Source organism: Aquarana catesbeiana, linkage group LG05 (genome assembly GCF_042186555.1).
Source record: "Aquarana catesbeiana isolate 2022-GZ linkage group LG05, ASM4218655v1, whole genome shotgun sequence".
NCBI classification, from domain to species: Eukaryota; Metazoa; Chordata; class Amphibia; order Anura; family Ranidae; genus Aquarana; species Aquarana catesbeiana.
Genome location: NC_133328.1, coordinates 91,878,425 through 91,895,636, shown reverse-complemented (window position 1 = coordinate 91,895,636; position 17,212 = coordinate 91,878,425). Strand labels below are relative to the sequence as shown.

At 42.7% G+C, this 17,212-nt stretch overlaps 1 protein-coding gene across 3 annotated transcripts in view; it reads left to right on the top strand.

Moving 5' to 3' along the window:
• DPP6 (dipeptidyl peptidase like 6) overlaps window positions 1-17,212 on the top strand; it is a 1,451,270-nt gene that overhangs the window by 1,251,839 nt on the left and 182,219 nt on the right. The window lies entirely within an intron of this gene.

The following is a 17,212-nucleotide window of genomic DNA, read 5'->3' as shown; positions in this document are numbered from 1 at the left end:
CAACATGATGCTGTCACCAACAAGTTTCACAGTGGGGATGGTGTGTTCAGGGTGATGTGCAGTGTTAGTTTTCTGCCACACAGCGTTTTGCTTTTAGGCCAAAAAGTTAAATTTTGCTCTCATCTGACTAGAGCACCTTCTTCCACATGTTTGCTGTGTCCCCAACATGGCTTCTCACAAACTGCAAATGGGACTTCTTATGGCTTTTTTCAACAATGGCTTTCTTTTTGCCACTCTTCCATAAAGGCCAGATTTGTGGAGTGCACGACTAATAGTTTTCCTGTGGACAGATTCTCCCACCTGAGCTGTGGATCTCTGCAGCTCCTCCAGAGTTATCATGGGCCTCTTGGCTGCTTCTCTGATTAATGCTCTTCTTGTCTGGCCTGTCTGTTTAGGTGGACGGCCAAGTCTTGGTAGGTTTGCAGTTGTGCCATACTTTTTCCATTTTTGGGTAATAGATTGAACAGTGCTCCATGAGATGTTCAAAGCTTGGGATAATTTTTTATAACCTAACCCTGTTTTAAACTTCTTCACAACTTTATCTTTGACCTATCTGTTGTGTTCCTTGGCCTTCATGATGCTGTTTGTTCATTAAGGTTCTCTAACACAGAACAGCTGTATTTATAGTGAGATTAAATTACACACAGGTGGACTCTATTTACTAATTAGGTAACTTCTGAAGGCAATTGAATCCACCAGATTTTAGTTAGAGATATCAGAGTAAAGGGGGCTGAATACAAATGCACGCCACACTTTTCAGATATTTATTTGTAAAAAAAATTGAAAATCATTTATCATTTTCCTTCCACGTCACATTTATGTGCCACTTTGTGTTGGTTTATCACATTAAATCCCGATAAAATACATTTACGTTTTTGGTTGTAACATGACAAAATGTGGAAAATTTCAAGAGGTGTGAATACTTTTTCAAGGCATTGTACACCTGATTGAGTCATTTTTAGGAGGGGGTGATCCTTTTTCCAACTCAATCATTCTGTTTTATATTTTTTTATTTATTTGACACATTGGTGTTATAGCTTTTACTTGGATGCCAAAAACTGTCTGCCTTCATTTCAGTCTGCAAAGCAACAAAATGTGATTATTTTAAAGAGAGGTGATTATTTTCTATACCCACTGTATATACCATAGTTTATATACTCCATAGTTTATATACTCCATAACTTTGGTAAGTCCCGGCTGGGAACCAGGCTCCCAAAACCCTTTATCTCATAACTTTTATACAGACTAAATAATATACACTGATTTGGGTTATTTTTTACCAAAGGAATGTAGCAGAATACATTTTGGCCTAAATTTATGAAGAAGATTTTAAAACTCAGGTTTTTTTTTTTTTTAAATGTGGTCTTTTTTCATTTATTTAGCAAAGAATAAAAAACCCAGTGGTGATTAAATACCACCAAAAGAAAGCTCTATTTGTGGGAAAAATAATTAATATGGATACAATGTTGCATGGCCACACAATTGTCATTCAAAGTGATACCGAAAAAACTGGAGAACTGGGAGAACATGGACTACCTCGGTACACATAAACTTCATACAACAAAAATGAAAAAAATCTAGTAATATTTTATTGATACGAATACTAAAAACTGGTAAAGCCAGATATGAACAAAGTATATCACATATTGACAAAAATTGGTTTGTACATTGGACTATACACGTAACACTGATAATGTAACACACTCACTAATACAGAAGGGCCAGGGTGTATAGTACATTCACCTCATAGTGTGCCCGTTGTCCTCTACATCAGTGATTCTCAATCTTTTTTTCAGTCAAGGCACCCATTAAAAAATATGGACAATCTCAAGGCATGCTCCAAAATTATGGACAGTCTTGAGACACCCCATTCTAAAATGTAAAAATGAATCTAATAGTTTTACATCATTGCAGCAACATCTACACACGTAGGAAACCAAACGTTGGAGGTGATGTATTCTTCCAAAGCAAACACACTTTTGTAAATTGGTAATGACTAGTATGCCATTAGTTCTCTTCTCCCTCACTCTGCTAATGTGTCTCCAAAACTGATGGAAAGGGGCAGGGGAGGGTCAAACAAAGATGACATGCAGGCGACTGACATCCTCCTTATCAACTGATGATGTCATTGGTCGTTAGGGGTGACGCAGGCAGCACAAAGTTTGTAATGGTGCACAATGAAAGCCTGTGGCTTTGTGCAACTAAAAGGCAGACTTCATCCACACGCTGGCTTGTATAGAATTTTTGGGCAATTTTTGGGCATTTTGCCAAGGCACCCCTGAAGAAACTTCAAGCTTGGCAATCTGGTTGAAAAAGGCTGATCTACATGTTTCATAGAAACAACTGCTTCCTCAGGAGGAATATTTTGAAAACATTGTGTAACAAAGCATAACAATAAACCAACAGACATAGCAAGTATACTACAGAATAAAGACATACTGTTAAAGGGGGAGCCACTTGCATACATACCAACTACAGCCAACGTCTGCGAAGGGTCAAGGCAAAACAACTAAAAATGCTCCCCGAGGGTGAGCAAATAACTGTCGCACGGACAGGTGAAATACCAGAGAATTCCCCTGTTTTTTTTTCTCCTGTCTGTGTGACAGTTGTTATGTTTTGATACAGACAATGTTTTTTAAATATCCCTCCTGAAAAAGCGGTTGTTTTTCCACGAAACATATAGAGGAACCCACTAAGAAGATGAATGTACTATGTATGATTACAAATTAAGGATAGAAAAATTGTAAAATGCTTTACATTAAGATGATATCTTTTATTATTTCTAAAATGTTATAAAAAAAACTATAGTTCCCCTTTAATAATGCTTTATAGAGATGCTAAAAATGATCACCAAAGCTTTTGTCAATGTTCCTGCTTTCCTTTCTCTGCCTTCAGATTATTCTCCAAGTGTTCTGTGTATACTCAATGCTATGCTCTTGTGTTTTGTCTTTGCCCCCGCTGCTTTGCCTGATATACAATCAGCATTTCCTCCCCTCCTGCTATCTCTCCTATCGTAAAAACCCTTTTATATAACCAAATGTGAAATTTCCTTTTATCCGAGCACAAAGGAAGACCTTTTGGCCAGTGTTAAAAAGCACCGTTAGAGAATAAAGCTCAGGGAGAGTTGATATAAAAGATAACAATATAAATCTCTATACTGCTAAGATTTGAAGTGCAGGCATCATATTTAAATAGAAAAGTATGTATTTTTTGTTCATTTTATAAATGTACAAACTGACGTTTTTCTTTTTTATTATAAAATCTGAATTTTACAAATACTTGGTACAGCCATGGCACTCCGTTTTCACAGATTATTGGGTTTTCTAATATCAAACTGATTATTTCAGACAGGGCCCTAATTTGTTTGGCATGCAGGAATGAGATTCATTCCTCTTCTGACTCGTAGACATTTCACAATGTAGAACTAAATCAATCACCCTAAAACCTTTAGCTGTAACTTAGAACTCAGCGCCTGCTGGCTGCAAGTGGTAAATATGAAATATTAATACTGTATGGAATATGTCATATTTACTTAAATGAGAAGAAATTAAAACTTTTTTTTTGGTCCTAAACATAATAAACATGCAAAGAAAAAAAAATCCCTCTAAGATCTCATCAGTTATTTCATTTTAAAATCTTAATTTGGAAAACAGAAACCATTTCTTTTGCTTTAGTAACTTAAAGCGTATCCCATCCCAAAAACAAAAGTGTAATATATTTCATCTTGCCAGTTTTTAGATATGGTGACTGCATTTTTTCCAGGCTATTTTCTCTTTTTTTTGGTAATCCTGTCAGTAACACACTTCCTATTCCTGGGTGGCTACACTCACTCACCCACTGTAGCAACGGAGAGAGCCATGGTTGTCATCCAGGTTTTGTTGCCTTGCAGGATAAAGATGATAAAGAGCCCTGCGAGGTTAAAGCAGGGTCCTTAAACATTGGCAAAATAGGGTTTTCGCACTTATTTTTCTTTTTCAAACTTGTCAAGTAGACAGTTTTCTATGAAGTCTGATAGGGGTTTGCACTCAGCTGTTTCTGGCATGCCAATAATACATAAATAGTTTCTGCATAGTTGATTTTCCAAGTCTTCTACACAGAGAGAATGTTGTGAGATTTTGGTAGAGGCAGAGTGCAAGTCCTGTTTAAGTAGCAGAACTTTGTCCTCCGGCTTACTAATGTAGTCCTTAAAAGCTGTTGCCCACTCACAGATCTTTTGTATATCATAACCTGATTGAGTAGATAACATCTTTCAGACCTATGAGCTGTTCTACGGTATGTGTGTGTTTAAAGAGGTATTGAAGAAAGTCTCCCGATGATCCTATGGTTAAGCTCAGAGGGCTGGGGCAAACCGCAAAGGGGGCGTGGCCTGGTTGGAGCCCAGGATGAGGTTGCCATACATTCAAGATTCATGGGGACTTTCTTCAATACTCAGTAATGGTAGGAGCCGGGACAAGCTCCCTCCCAAGCCAGCACTCACAGCAGTGGACACCGGGGACTTGCATCCCTCCTAAAGCCTGAGTGGCTCACATACCAGGCTTCTTTGAGTCACCATGTTTAAAGTGATTGTAAAGTCTTCTTTTTTTTATATAAAAATAAAAAACATGTTATACTTACCTGCCCTGTTGCAGTGGATTTGCACAGAGAAGCCCAAATCCTCCTCTTTCCAGGTCCCTTTTCTATGCTCCTGGCCCCTCCCTCCTGTCGAGTGCCCCCACAGCAAGCCTGTCCCCTCTCTGTCCTGATTGGCTAGCTGACTTTGACAGCAGCGGGAGCTTCTGTGTCTTAGCCAATCAGGAGGGGGAGTCTCGGATGGCCGAGACACTCGTGGACATCTCTGGACAGAGATGGTGCTCAGGTAGGTATTAGGGGGGCTGCTGCACACAGAAGGCTTTTTATCTTTTAAAACCTTCTGACTTTACAACCCCTTTAAAGAGATGCCATATAAATCTCCTGCGGTCAGGACCTCCTGGAGGGTTGATTCAGGGTCCTGTGCAGGAGCGGAGTGGTGATGTCACAGTCTCCACCTCCACAGTCTCCACCTCACCCACTCGGCTGATCTCCAGTATTCACATTGCATAAGGCCAGCCACTCAGAATGGGACCTGGAAGCTAGTGGAGGTCACTGGAGTAGTGGTGTCTAGTACAGTGATATCCAGATTCCAGGGGCATTAGACAGGTATTATACATAGTTACATTGGTCCAAGCTAAACCAATTATTATGTGAAAATATACAATGTCTGGAATTCATTTCTAAAAGCAAGCCTAGCAGCACTTACTCATCTTTCCTTCATTCTACCTCCAATCTATTCAACTGTCAGCCTAGCAGCACTTACTCATCTTTCCTTCATTCTACCTCCAATCTATTCAACTGTCAGGAATAAAAAAAAATTCCCTGTATTGAGGAACATGTGACTCAATCCCATTCTTTTATGTTGCAGCACTGGTGCTTTGCACAGCCCTGTTATACTGGGGTGGGGAGAGTCCTCAGTCCTTTGTAAGATCTACAGTAACTATACAGGAGTTCTTCACTGCTGGAGAATAGAAGGAGCACGGGGGGGGGGGGGGGGTGGCGTAAGGAAAGGAAGGTTTGTGCAGCTGGAAAAGGTGGCATCAGTGGTTTATTTGTTTGTCCTGCATGGGAAAAGCATATGCTTGTTTTAAAGGGATCCTGTCACCAACTTAAAAAATTGCAAGTGATAGCTTACTTGGAGTGTTTCCATAAATAATTTTTTATTCACTTGCATTATGCCTGTAAACTTGCTAGAAAATCTGATTAGTCCGTTCCCTAGCACAAACCTCTCCCTCCTTGCAGGTCATAGTATTTTGCTCTTCTGGGGGTGTCTATTTACTCTCTCTGCTGGCCCAGCTACCCTTCCTTTCACTTCCCTACTTCACATGAGGACTCTGATGTAAAGGAGGAGGATGCTGGGGGTGGGGACTCTGATGTGGAAGGGGGGGGCTGAGAACTCTAATCTTGAAGGGAGTACTGAGGACTCTGATGTAAAAGGGATGTTGAGGACTCCATACTGAAAGGTGGAGGGTTGAGGACCCTGATGTGAAGAGGGGACCTATAATGTGAAAGGGGCAGGGGGGAGGGGCTGGGGAACTGAGAGCTCTGTTGTGAAAGGGGGGGTTCCAAAGTAATGTGGGGACCCCATGTTAGACTGGGGTGTCTCAAGATTTTGCACAGTTAAAGGGTGATGCAACTGAAAAAATGTTGTGAAACAGTGGTTTAGACCAGCCTTTTTCAACCAGGGGGCCCAGGCACCCCAGGGTGCCTTGAGGTTTCTTTAGGGGTGCCTTGCCAAAATGCCTAAAAATTGCCCCAAAAGCTGGTGGGTGAATGAAACCTGCCTTTTAGTTTCACAAAGCCACAGGTTTTCATTGTACACCATTACAACCTTCTAGCTGCAAACCTCCTAACCCCCAATGGCATCGTCAGTTGGTAAGGAGGATACTAGTTGCCTGCATATCTTCCTTGTTTGACCCTCCCTTGCCTCTCTCCATCAGATTTGGGGTCTCATTAGCTAAGTTATGGAGAAAAACCGAGGGAGAAGAGAAACATTGGAATTACTAGTCAATACCAGTTTGCAAAAGTGTATTTGCTTTAGAAGTATAAATGACTTCTAACGTTGGGTGTCCTACATGTGGATGTTGCTGCATTATGTAAAACTATCAGAATAGGTATTACATTAGAATGGGGTGCCTCGAGATTGTCCATAATTTTAAAGGGTGACTGGACTGAAAAAAGGTTGAGAAAACATGTTTTAGACCAGTGGTTCTCAACTCCTGTCCTTGGGATCCACCAACAGGCCAAGTTTGCAAGATAACTGAAATACATCACAGGTGATATAATTTGTTGCTCAGTGATTGCAGTATTCTAGTCTGCATCTCCCCAAGGTAATACTTAAAATCTGGCCTGTTAGTGGGTTCTGAGGACAGGAGTTGAACCACTGGTTTAGACGTTGTTATCTCCAAGCCCATTGTCAGCTTCAGATGGCGCCACTGTTGGGAATACATTTGTGCTTACCTTTATATTATAGGCTATTATGCATACAGACAGGTCTATCTCATTATGCATAAGAATGCAGGACCACACAGACAATACAAAAAGAAATACTGCTCATCTGTAGTGAGTGTATATTACAGCCTCTGTTTTACGTTGCTGTGCAGGGTGGGAGGCTATATCTGCAAAAGATGCATGCATAAGGCAGTGTATTAGAGATCTACAGTGTTGATGTAGTATGTGTTATTCCTCTCTCTCTCCCTCTCTATCTCTCTCTCTCTCTCTCTCTCTGTATAAAGAAACAATATATTTATACTATATACAATATGTAACTGCTTAGCCTAAATGTGATCAGACTGGATTCCTGTGTACATGTTGGCTAAGCATGAATGAATCATTGCTATTTCAATGACATATTGTAGTACATGGTACTGTTAAATAGAGGGGTGACGTGCAACACAGACAAGAGTACAGTACCATCTGGAGATATACCTGACAGGGGACAGTGCATCTGTGTATTGTCTGCATGATTATAAGGCTCATAAATATGCAGATTAAAACCACAGCGGAATAACAAGAACAACATTCTTACAGCAATGATATTAAGGCTTGGAACTGACTGTGCATCAGGATCAAGTGCCAAAGTCCCAATCTTGGCCACTCTGAGTGCTGACTAGATAATAATATCGTGATCACAGAAAAATGATTATGCATGATTGCTTATTACATAAAAAAACTAAATTCCTTATGTTTTTTTGTGTCCATTTGATGAATGATCATGCACATTTGATGAATATCAGATATAAATTAATAAATCTAGAATTTATGTTCATGCCCTGAAATCCATTTACCAAATGAGAAGAGAATGTTCTCTTTGCAAAGTGGATGTTCATTGAGCTTAAAGTTCAACTGTAAAAATAAATGACCATTAAAGATGAGGGTACCAGTGCGTATGCTGCTGCATTTGGAAAGCTTTTATTTTTATTTAACCCTCAGTAGAATAAATGCTCAATGTCTGATTTGGAGACTCGCTGTTCTGGCTGGAGTATACTGACCATAGCAGGTCACTTGCTTGACACCTCATCCACTGAGAAAAAGTCTTGTTTTCTTTTGAATGCGTGCAAGGCATTCTATGATTGGAGGAAGGGGGATTGTAATGTTCATCTGCACCTCTTCCAATCACAGAATGTTTTGCAGTCTGTGAAATAAATGAAAAATGTCTTCTCAATAGACAAGCTGCAGAACAAGTGACCCACTATAATCAGTTTACTCCAGCCAGTTTACTCCAGCCAGAACTATGAGTCTTAGTACCAAACATCCGCTGCTTACTGTACTTTAAGGGCTGAACAAAATTACCAGTTTTCCCCAATGCAGCATTCTACACAAATGGAACACACTTCATTGGTGGTAATTTACTTCTACAGTGCAAATGTCAAAAAATAGCTTTTGGCAGGAATTCAGCTTTAATGAATAAGATAAAACGGTTTTCCCTTGGAGTACCCAATCCAGCCTATAGTGAATCAAAAGAACAGGATTTTTGTTTTAATTATTGGATGATTAAAGTGAATACAGCCTCATCATATTCACTGATTTAAAGGATAAGTTTATTTTTAAGTTAATTCAGGGTGTAACATGCAACAATGTTACTAATACAGCAGCCCCAGCATCCCCCCCCCCCCAGTCCCCATTGTGACAGTGGGCTGGGGATCCCCTCCCTGCACCCAGCCACATCATTCATTCACATAGTTCTGTGAATGGGGGTACTACAACTACTATCAGCCATTGTGGCTGACAACTTGTAGTTCACAGTCAACTATCAGGACACTGTTGGGTGCTCTAGGTAGTTCACTGATGCTTTTTGTCATCAGGCAGCTTCACTGACAGTCTGCAGGAGCCTGAGATTGCACCCATGATCTGCTTTTACAAAGGTGAATTTATCCTTTAAGAGAGCATTTAGCTTGCAAGGTAAGCTTTACTTTGCAACATAAGAATTCTCCAATTCTTTAGTAAATCTACCAGAATAAGTACACAGGGCAGTGGTTTAGGGAGAAGGGGTAACATGCATCTGACCGCTGAAGGAGCAGCTTGAGGATTGGGTTCCTTGGTGACTAGTAATAATTAATGCTTACTTAGTACTTACCCTCTGACATCCCAAGGCTGGGGGAAATTATGTTTATTTGGGAGGCACACTAGGCAGAGATAATAACAGTGACAATAACCTTAAACAATAGCAAATAGAAGTTGCAATAATAAGTATTACCAATCAAGAAATTATCAAATCTATTATCACAGGGTACCCAGAACCTAGTTCAGAGGGACAAAGTCCACAACTCCTAGGTTTTAAATTAATGGGAGAGCCCTAAATATGGGATATATACAGTAAAATACAGCTAAAAATCATAGTCCCTTCTTATTCCCTCCTACTGGCTAGTGGTTTTGGAGATCAAAACTGAGTTAGAGGGGACTTAAACAATTTTTTGTAATTACATTAGATCTTTCAAACAAATCCCTGAAGGTTTCAAAAAGGTTGATACTAGAGGTGCGCATCTTCACTGGTCTCACAATTCGATTCGATTGCGATTATCTGGTCAATGATTTGATACGATTCGATTCCGCGTTACATCACGATTCATCACAATTACTGACGATGGTTTCCATCAAAAAAAATTTCAAACATTTAGAACTCAATTTTTTTAATTTTATCTGCCTAAAAAGCCTAAAAAAAAAAAAAAAAAAAAGGACATTCCGCATATAGCGGGACACAGACATGGAGGAGTCCAGGATATGAGGGAGGGGTAGGAACTGAAGGATGGAAGAGTCCAGGAATAAGAGAGGAAGGATGGAAGAGTCTGGGGATGGAGGAATCCATGGATAGAGAATGGAAGGCCAGTGGAGTCTGGAGATAGGAACTGAAGGATGGATAAGTCTGGGGATAGAGATGGAGGAATCCATGGATAGGAACAGAAGGATGGAAGAGGCTGAGGATGGAGATGGAAGAAGCCATGGATAGGAACAGAATGATAGAAGAGGCTGAGGATGGGGATGGAGAAATCCATGCATAGGAACAGAAGTATGGAAGAGTTCAAAGATAAAAATGGTGTTGGTGAGGGGGGGACTGAAGCATGAAAGAATCAAAGGGAGGATGTTAAGATGGTCTTCACAGAGTCCTGCAGGTGAGGAACATCAGAGGTAGAGGATCCCCTGTGCTGTGTACATGGAAGGGTTTGGGGGGTGATGGTCTCCTCCTGGAGTCCAGGGTTGGGGATGTCATTGTGCTTTCTGTATAAACATATTTTATTAAAGTGGAATTCCACCCAAATGTGAAACTTCCACTTTAAGGAGTCCTGACCCCCTTACATGCCACAACTGGCATGTCATAATTGATACTGCCTCTTCAAATAGAAGAGCAATAAAGATAGTGGCCAATGGCCTCTCATGGCTCAGAAGTTCATCGTAGAGTCTCCTTCTTCTCTTAGCTGTCTGAAATACCGAGCAAACAATTAGGTTGCCTCCTGTGGCCCCCAAAGGTGATAGTAGTGTCTCTGATCACTGTGGTGGCAATTCTGGGCAAAGCTACATATGATCCTGCCCTGCATCTCGCTGGGTCCCTACACTCCAGACCACGGTCCCTGCACACACTCAGTGATCTCTTCTACAGCAGTAGTCTCTAGATAGGTGTAGCAGCGCAGCCCAATCCTTCAACACGGTATCATGCCAGCACTCAGCATCAGAAAAGGGCTGCACACGGCATACTTCCCATTGCCATTCACATGGAAAACTGAGTCAGAGTCTGAACTTTCCAGTGCTTTTCCTCCTCTCTTTGGCACTGTTTTTCTGGGACTTGTAGTCCTACATAGTTCTTCCTAAACAGGGCTGCCTTTATGGGACTACACTCCCCACAGTTCCATGCAGTTTCCAGCAGCAAACTGTCCTCCTGACCCCATGGGTGGTCTTTTTCCAGGCTACAGCTGCAGCCAGCCACTGCGCCCCTTCTCCTTCTGAGTTGGTGCACAAGGCTCCATAGAGGTGGCTGCAGGTATGCAGTCTATGACAGTGTCTGTGTCTCTCCCTCTCCTTGCACAGCCCAATTGTGGCAGGAGAGAGGAAGAAGAGCAGAAGCAGCAGCTGTGTCAGGCTGTGTTGCAGACTGAGCCGTGTGGCTACCACTGACATCAGTGCCATGGTCACTGGCCAGGCTACATATTTTTAACACTTGGGTTGATTTACTGAAGAAAAAGAGATTGTTCACTTAGTAAAGTGTATAGTAGGTAAGGTGAACCTTTGCTTACATTGAAGTAGACTAAGGGTGGACTCACATCTGTGCATTACTGTAACATCCGGGAAAATGCATTTGTTACTGGAATGCACATTAACACATGATAAATGTGCCCCTTAATGTAAACCTCAAAGCTCACCACAATGCACAGATGTAATCAATCCCTGGTGTACTGCATTGGAATAAAGGTGTGTGTATTTTCATCAGTGCACTTTAAGGCTGTATTCACACTGCAACAGATAGCTGCCTGAGCTGTTCATTGCTCAGCCTCATTTTCCTTTTACATGCAATTTGGATGCATGCTGCAACAAATTTAGTGTGAATGGGACACACAGGAAACAATTGTTTCCTATGTGTCCTTGCAGTGACAGACATTTTACAATGCGGTAAAACGCCTGTCACCACAGTATGTGTGAATTCACCCTAAATGAACTGCCTCACCACAATGCCTGTTAATGTGCAAAATAATGTTACCCACCACAAATGTGTGAATCTGCCCTAAAAAAAGAGGATTTCTGTTATGACATGATTGTTAAATTGCCATAGACACAGCTTCATCTTATTTACTAAACTCAGTAAACTATAGCCTCTACCCCTTTAGTAAATCAATCATGATACTCATTTTGATTGCAGTACTATACCAATATAAAATATTTGTATGAGCTTACACACTCTTTCATTTTGTTCAGACATGAAAAGAAGTGTTTCTTTATAAGAATAAATAGGCTTTCCAAGTTCATATCTCTGTGTTTAGTGGCTGTCATTTTACAGTCCAGTTTGCACACACAGACTGACAAAGTAGCATTCTTAATGTACAATAATAATCAATAGACTGTAGGCTGAATTGCTATTTTGATCTGGAGTGATTGCCTATTACAAACAATACACAGTCTGTATTCTGTTATTAGTGGATATGAGTGATGTGTACAGTGTGAACGGATGGAAGCTGCTAAATAAAGCCCTGAGTATGTACAAATGGGAGATTTTTAGTCTGATGCGTTGCTTTGTGCTACGGCTCTCTTTCACAATCTGTTATTATCACACATATGGGATTTCTCTTTGTCCTCTGCTAGTAATTGATTACTCCTGATGATATCTTAGGAAATCTGTGTTACAATTTATAGCCTGTGCTATTTTCTCTGCAACTCAAAAAGGAAAAAGAACTCTATTATGGAACAATTTTTAAACACTTAGGTAGTAACTCAATACTATGTTCATAACAGAATATATATATATATATATATATATATATATATATATATATATAGTGTCAGTACAGTTGTCCTAGTAATTGTCGCCCAGGGTTCTCAAATACTCAGGTTGAGGGGCTCCAGGGGTATTTAATGTGGAGGAATCTGTTTTATCAGTTCCCCCCAAAGTTTGTAAAATACAGTTGGGAACCTGGAGCCCAGAGATTCTAAAGCCAGAGAACCAAGTCTGAGGATCAGAGCAGTGAGGGGCTGCTTTCTAGATAGACGCTGTGTGCGTTGAAGCTGTGTGCATCTAAGGAGACAGATGAGAGCCTGAAGTGGAAGGCCTGAGCAGCAAGGAAGCTGAAAAGAGGTACAGTAGTTGTACGGGAACCCTGTTTTATGGCCAAGAGGGCTGAAGCATAAAGCCTGAGTGGCAGTACTGTGGAAGAGAGACAGGTGGCTTGGCATTTTTCATTTGTTATTGTTTTTGGGAAAAGAACCCCTGTGTGGGCATCCAAGTGCATGTATGAACTTTCCTTTATTTTGTTCCTTGTAATAAAAGTGGGCTACCATGCCCTTAAACTAAAGTTCCTGTTCGCTGTGAACTTACTGAAAAGGCATCTACCACTGAGCTAGACATCCCCCAATGTCACAAGTGGTGGAGAATGCGTCAGAACTGAAGATCCCTGAAAAAAGTAAGTTCATCTGTTTTATGAACTGTGTTTGTGTGCACGAGGCAGCACAATTTGTGTGTGCAGCTGAGAAAAGCAACTTGCTTTAAAGAGACAGACAGTGGTTAATTTTTCCTGGACTGTGCTAAGTTGTTCTGGAGTGACTAAGTATGGGGCGATCAAAGCCCCTAAAAGAAGCAAGGTTTGCAGAAATGAGAGACAGAGCTCTGTGGCTGGAAGGGTTGTTACCGCCCGAACAAGCCCCATACATGCCTGATCAGAGTTTACCAAGGAGAAAAAGGGCTGGGGTTGTCCCTAGCAACACTGCTGCAATGAGTGTACAGGTGACTGCTGGTATGGAGAGTCCACCAGCGTTTGAATCTGCAGTGGATTGGTGCAAGCGGCACCTGGCAGGAATGGACCAAGCTAAAGTGGAAGGCAAGCCAACCTTCTATACAAAGAGAGAGCTGCCGGATGTCCATACCTGGGAGATGGGTGTTGTTGCCCCTGGCAACTCTGCTGCAGTTAAAGCAGCAGCTGTTGCGAAAAGTGTGAAAGTGACACAGTTTGAGACAGGGTCCAGTGGAGGGAAGCCAGTGTTATGTGCCAGAAAAGAGGCTGATCAAAGGCTGAGACCGAGAGTGGTTGCCCATAGCAACGCAGAGGAAGCCAGTCGGGCTGTCTGTGTACCATGGGCTATGTCTAATAAGGATCATGGCAAGTGGCTTAAGGAGATGCTGATACAACATGTTGGAGAGAGCCAGCAAAGTTCTGCTGGGAGAGTGCGGTCTCCCATGGCAACGAGAGTGAAAGTGGTGCCGGAAAGGAGGAGCTGCAGTGGAAATTTGGCTCAGTGTCCCCACAAAGAGGCCTGTGCATTCCAGCCAGCTGGGAATCACCAGGACAGAAGCGCTTTGGAAAAAAATCATCCAGTACCATGCCTGGAATGTGGCCAGCTGGGACATGGCATGTTTTCTTGCCCTAGGTTTTGGAATACGGTTGGAGATAATGTTGCTGAGAAAAAGGTTTTGTCTGCAGGCCCAGATTCCTGTGCAAAAATGTTTGCAGTCACCCCTAGCAAAAAGGAGGAGTTTCCTGTTGTGCAGGGGGTGCTAAACAGTGGGAGATGCCTGCTGTAGTTTCACACCATGGCCACCAGGGGGAGTTGGCCAGTAAAAGTGCAGCAGAGGACTGTTCCATAAGACAACGTACTCAAATGAAGATGGTGACCGCAACTACTGCGGTGGGTAAGGCCTCTTTCACACGGATGATCCGTATGTCCGTTTTTCATCCATCCGTTTTCGGATGAAAAACGGACATACAGTCATCCCTATGGAGCGTCGGATGTCAGCGGTGACATGTCCGCTGACATCCGACCCCGCTCCGATCCGAAAAGTGTAACGGAGGAAAAACCTACTTTTCCCTCCGTTTTCGGATCGGATCGGATGACGACGGACACTACGGACCGTCATCATCCGATCCCCCCATAGGGGAGAGCGGCGCTCTGACAGGTCCGTCGCTGCACAGCGTGCAGCGATGCACCTGTCATCTTCCTGCTCAGCGGGGATCGGCGGAGCGATCCCCGCTGAGCCAGCGTGTGTTCACGGGGCGGATCATGACTGATCTGCCCCGTGTGAAAGAGGCCTAAGACTGTCTTTAATGAAATGATGGCTGGAACTGCTGATTTCATGTATAAAAGGACTGGTTACGAGACAGTCCATGATGATGTGAGAGTGACCCCAGTTAGTGGGGCCACTGAATGTGTGCTTGAGAATGACTTTTCCCTACCCAGTGGGAATGCAGGGGTTAAAGTCCAAACAGAACCTGTGTTGATGGCTAAAAGTGTTGTGTCTAATGACTGTCAGTTTTAAGTTGGTGGTCGGCTAGGACAGCCTGCAAGAGATAAAAATGCTATAAGTGTTACTGTTAATGAAAAGTTTGCTGCTGTTGGGAAAACCCCAGGTTCTTTCAGAGCAAAAGTTATCACAAATGGGCCGTTGCCTGTAGCAACTGGTGGTAAGACAGCACAGTTGTCCCCAGAAATCTCCAGGGAACTTCATGTATTGGAGTCGGAGGTTGCCCTGGACAACTGCGATGTCACTCTGGTGGGACAGAGTGGAACTATACCGTGTAATGGTAATGTGCTAGTGCAAGCTGCTAGTACTAAAAATGTGCAGGTAAATGGTGGGTTAACACAACCTGTGAAAAATGCAAAGGTGTGTGAGGTTTATGAAGTGCCAGCCGAGCAAGGTGGTGAATATGGTGTATTGCAACCTGCTGTGTTAAAACCTGTGTTACCACAGTCTGACATGATTTACAATGACTGGTGTAATGAGTCTGCAGCTAAGCCAGTCTGTTCTTATGTGTCTCCTTGGGCAGATGGATCAGTGCTGAGGAGTACCGCTGAAGGGAGCGCACATACAATAGATTGGGATAGTTTGGGTTAAAATCTTATCTCCCTGATAGATAAGGCTTTTATGCACAAAAATAAGGTGAACAAAGTTTCTGCTGTGCCAGCAGGAGGGACTGCAGAACAGCTTGTACCTGAGGGAGCAATGACTGCTGCAGGGGTTAACCCTCGTGAGCAGGATGAACCAAATAAGGGCGACATGGAGTGTCAAAGTGACATTGTCACTGGTATTGTTCTGGAGCAGTTCACTGAGGCTGAAGCCTGAGAAGTTGGGTATGAATCCAGCACCTGGCAGTGCTCTGGTAGAGCACAAGGCTGTGTTTACCTCCAGCTGGGAGGAAGTTCCGTTAACCGTTGCAACTTTTCAAGTCTCAGCAAGTGAGTCTCTCTGCATCCCCAGTGTCATAATATTCCCCAGGAAGGACTTGGGTCTGGGATCAAGGGTCTGGTCTGTAACCAAAGCATTAGAAGAGATGCTTGAACTTTGGGATGTACAGCCAATCTATACTAGTGTGTATCCTCCACAGTCTGACGGTCTGGTACTGCGGAGTACCACTAGGTGGAGCACTGTATGGCAGGTTGTACAGAATAAAAGAAGAACAGGACAGGAATGGTTTATTCCTGAATTTGTTACTTTTGTTAAAAATTGCCACTGCATATGCTGCTGGATTACGTCCAGAAGATATAATATATGAGAGAGACTTTGGAGACATGGAAAATGAGCCTAACGTGTCTGTGGTTTCACCTCCTAACAGCCAGGTGGAAAGCATTTCTGATGCTATAGTCCAGGGTGGTGCTGGTCAGTTGCCAGTGTCGGTGAAGGGCGCATATACGGTACCAGTGGCCAAACCACGTGAGGTGGAAGGGCCAAGTGTGGACCCGAAAGCAGCAGAGATCCTGACCGGGGAACAAACGAAGGTGGTTAAAGAGACTGGGGTCCCCAGTCCAATGTTTGGTTTAGGTGACAAACCTAATAAGGTCCCCAAGATAGGAGAATGGATAAGGAGTGTGGTAAAAATTGTATGTGAATCAGACGAGAGCTTGCCTGTTCAGGTGGATAAAAATAAAGATGGCATCGGAACAGGTCAAGTGGTAGGACAGCTGCCTGCAGAGTGGGTGAACCCAGGGGAGGTGATGTCCTGTGAGGTTCCTGTGGGTGATGGCGGCCGGTATGTGTGCCCTCTGCAGACTCTGCCCTAGCAAATGCTGGAAAAAAAGGCACTGGTGACATGTGCAACATTGAGAGGTGTAATGTTGGTTTGAAAATGTCTGTCAATGATGAACCAAGTAATGTGTTAATGGTACATGATAATGTGGTGTCCAAAGGTACAGGTAACCCTGGTAAACAATTAGTGACTGCTGAGTCAGGTACCAGATATAAGAGGAGGGAGCCCATTATAAACAACATAGAAATAGGCCCCCTACAGTCTTAGAACAGTAATGCTGAGAGAGGTTTTGGGAAACCAGGAAACTTGAAGCGTGGAGGCAGAAGGGTTGGTAGAAAGACCAGGGGTACCCTGTTAAAATTTCAGGAGAGGAAGTCCGTATGGAAATGCACCCAGAAGAAGAGTTGGGAAGGTCTCAAAACCCACAGCAGATTGACAGGGGGGCAAAGAGAGAGACACCAATGGAAGTAGTGGGTTGAGTTCCCCTTTAG